Raw genomic sequence first — 4,726 nt, 5'->3', positions numbered from 1 at the left:
TATATAGATAGATAGATATAGATATAGATAGATAGATAGATAGATAGATAGATAGATAAACAAATTGGAGAAATAAACAGATAGATAGAAGGACAGAGAACGGGATAGATAAGGAGAGGTAAGTGAGGGGAGATAACTGGGTCATGTCAACTTTAGTACAGGCGTCCTAAATATACAGACCCGGATCACATGATATTGACACATTGCCTCACACACGCGCACACACATCGACACACACTTTACCAAAATATTCTGATGCTTTCAACCACGTCTCTTTCGACACTGTGGGGCAGCCATAAATAATATAGATACAGATATCGTCATCACTTAATGTCCATTGTCCATTCTGGCGAGCTGGATGCCCTTCCAAATGCCAACCACTCTGAGAGTGTAATGAGTACACTCACATGACACTGGCCCGGGTGCCATTTGCGTTACACCGGTATCTGCATCGACTGCAATTTTACTTGGCTTGATGGGTCTTCTTCTCAAGAACGACATAATGCCAAACATCTTGCTCATATCATCATCATTGTTTAACGTCCGCTTTCCATGCTGGCATGGGTTGGACGGTTTGACTGAGGGCTGGCAAGCCAGAAGGCTGCACCAGACTCCAATCTGATCTTGCTATGTTCCTGATCTTCCTGTGCCCTTCCTAACACCAACCACTCCAAGAGTGTAGTGGGTGCTTTTTACGTGCCACTGGCACAGGAACCAGTCAGGCGGGCCTGGCATTGATCACATTCGAATTGGTACGGGAGCCAGTGTATGTGTATATCTGTATGTAACTGTGTATATATATGTATATATTCAGAGGATTATTAAGAAGAATATAACCCTAAACTTATACAATATAGCAATATTGTTTAAATTATTTAACTATAGTACTACATGATAAGATTTCCCGTTTCATTATCAATGGTCTGCTAGTGGCCGGCCCCCTTAATTGTCAACTAATATCTTGATTTAAGTTTTCCTTTACCAAATCTCATGATATTGCTTCTAATAAATCTTGATTTTTTTATGACTATACCCACTATGATTTCTGTCGACTTCCTCAGCCCTACCCCTAACAGACACTGCCCCTTGTTCTCTCAGCCTTAGATATACAAGGATTTGATAAAACTAGTCTATAGATTAAAACTGACCCCATAAAATAGTGACAAGCAAAATCTGTAACAAGTCTTTCTTCCTGATACCTTAGTAGCTTCTAAGCTGAAGTGAAGGCAGCATATTCTTTGTCTATCTCCTTAACTTCTTGGAGATTTTAGGTATAATTATACTAATGTGTCCATCTGTTTTAATTTAATTAAATTCTATGTCTTTGTGCAGCTGAGGATTGCTCTGCATTTAAATTGATGTAATCATTGCATTGTTCAATTAAATGGAGTTGCGTGAAACGATCGTACTGCATTACCTCTGCATTACCATTGTTGCTTATTTTGATTTTAATCACCCTATTTTGAAATTGTATGGATAGTACGGTACCAAATTCTGGTGCCCCAAATTAAGTACCAAAATCCACTCACATGGCTCTGGTCGGCCCGAGACTATTGTAATTGACACTTGCCCAAGGTGCCACACAGTGGGACTGAACCCAGAACCATGTGGTTGGTAAGCACATACATACATGGGGTGACATATAGACAGACAGACAGACAGATGGAAGGTGGACAGGTGAACAGAAAGATGGATGGATGAACAGACGGACAGAGGGACAGACAGACAGATAGATAGATAGATACATACATACATACATACATACATACATACATAGCGAGACAAATATACATACATAGCGAGACAAATATACAGACTGACAGACAGACGGATAGAGAGAGAGAGAGAGAGACAGACAGACAGACAGATTGACAGACTGACAGACAGACAGACAGAGTTGCAAAAACACAGCACCCCCACCTCCCTCTGCTAGCTAACGTAGGCTCATGAATATATATTAGGTCAGTGACGTCATTAACAGTCACAGCTATATATAAAACCCAGAGTACAGGTATTTTAGACAAATCAATTCTTACTTGGCTTTCACTCGCCATTCCAAGGTGCTTATACATCTACACACATATATATATATATACATATATGTATATATTTCTGTCTATATATAGATATATTTATATACATGTGTGTGTATTATTTTGTGGGGAATTTTATTCACCAAAATATCCTTATCAATTAACTAATATATAGTTGTGTGTGCGTGTGTATATAAATGTATACAATATATATAAAATAACGAATATATACTCATTGATATACACACACGCGGGTATATATACGGAGAGTATATCCAATCCATACATCGATTTCATTATATATATATATATACATATATATATATATATGTAAACACACACCCGTATATACATATATATATATATACACACACACACACACACACATATATATATATATATATATATATATATATATATATATATATACATACACATACGCGCGCATACACAGATTAAAAAAGAAAGAGAGAACGTGTGAGAGCAGAATAGGAAGTATATACGCATACTACCTCATAGATATATAAACAAAACAGACTGTTTTTATACACACCCACCCACACGCTTCTACGCTATATATACACGTGCGCGCACGGGCTTTTTACGCACACCATATAGATATATACAACACGGTACATGTGTATATATCCAAAGACTGTTTTCACCCCGAATCATAAAGATCTACAACGAATAAGGGCTGTATATATACACATATATACATATACACTCTGGTTTGACTTGGTATATACGCTCACACACATATATTTGTGTATATATATTTATACATACTGTTCGTTACTCATTCTACATTTTGACCCGAGACAACGGATAAAGGATATTGAAAAATATATTTAAGTCTTCACCAAAGACTATATATATATATACAGCGTATATATACACGTATATATATATATACAATATATATTTACATATTATATAGTTAATAATGGCTAAACCAATCACTGTGGTAAGTTATATACACAAGCGCCTTGTGTTTATTTTTTCCACCTTGTTTTCGTTGTTGTTATTATGTTGCCCCAGGGTGGCCGTGACCGAGCGACCAGTTCTCGGATCGATGGCGCTCCAGCTGTGACCTTCCCATCGTTTCCTTTCAGCTGTATCTATGGACGACATAGATACGTTTTTTTCTTTTTGTTTTACCAAACGTTGATGTTTATGATGATGATGATGATGGTGGTGGTGGTGGTGGTTTTTAACCTTCCCTCCTCGAATGAAACCCTTTCCTACTATTGCGGCTACCTTCGATGAAAGCCTCTCCAGCTGTGACCATCGCGTCTTATTCCATTTTATTTTCGTCTTCCTCCAACATCATTGTCTAACCTTTCTTTGTTTAAAATCGTGGAGTGATTGAGATTTAGCTGCTATTTCTAGCAGATATAATACCATGTTTAGGTCTCTACGTACATAAGACCGTAGAGTGTGATTTGAGGGAGATTTGGCTGCTATTTCTACAAGGTCTAGCTACGATTTAGAGGTCTTCTTCGTTGGTTCATACAATTATACATAGATAAGACATTAGAGTATGATTTGAGGGAGATTTGGTTGCTATTTCTAGCAGGTCCAGCTACCATGTCGAGGTCTCCCTCATTGGCTCATACATACATATATACATAGATAAGAGAGTAGGGTCTGATTTGAGGGAGATTTGGCTGCTATTTCTACCAGGTCCAGCTACCACGTAGAGGTGTCCCTCATTAGCTCATACATATATACATAGATAAGAGAGTAGGGTGATTTGGCTGCTATTTCTCGCAGATCTAGGTACCACTTTGTTTTGTTGTGGTTGTGTGCATATGTAACCATAAACGTAGCTCTGTATTTAACTCTAGGGCGTTCCAATCATGCCTATCTCGTCTTTATACATATATACATATACATATGTCTGTATATATGTGTGTATCTAAAGATACATATATGATTATATCGCTTGTAGAGAGTTCGTGATTAAAGATTTGGCTGTTATTTCTAGCGCCCATATAGAGGCTATCTCACTTTCATGTGTGTGTTCATACAGATATATATCCATTCATACATACCTATATATATAAGCATGTGTGGGTCTCGAGTCTCGTTCAACAAAACTACGATCAGTCAATCCAAACATGCCCCTCACGTTCATTTCTCTTACATTAATTGTGTATATATTAACCAGTGCGCCCTTTGTTTAAGATTGTAGGCTGTCTGTCTGATCCGAGGGTATTTAGCTGCTATATCTAGCGCGTGTATATATATATATATATATGTATATATATATATATATATACGTGTGAGTGTACATATGTGTGTGTGTGTGTGAAGGAGAGACAGAGTGAAGCAGACAAGGTCACGGAAAAATGAGTGCGTGTGTGTGTTGTATATATGTATGTATATGTGTATATATATGTGTATGTATGTATATGTATATATATGTGTGTATATATACATGTATATGTATGTATATATATTGGTATGGTGATTCAAGCAGGAAAAATAGAAATCAAAATGTGTGTATATGTATATTTTTATATACGTTTGCTGTGTGTAAATATATTTGTATGTGTGTGTGTGTATATATATATATATATATATATATATGGGAGAATATACAAAAAATAACAACAGACGAGGACAGGTGGTGTAAATAACAAAAGTATATATTAGTATGACGCTCGGGAATACGGAAAGTCTTTGAC

This window comes from Octopus bimaculoides, unplaced genomic scaffold (assembly GCF_001194135.2).
Source record: "Octopus bimaculoides isolate UCB-OBI-ISO-001 unplaced genomic scaffold, ASM119413v2 Scaffold_51101, whole genome shotgun sequence".
Taxonomy (NCBI): Eukaryota; Metazoa; Mollusca; class Cephalopoda; order Octopoda; family Octopodidae; genus Octopus; species Octopus bimaculoides.
This window is presented reverse-complemented; position numbering follows the sequence as displayed.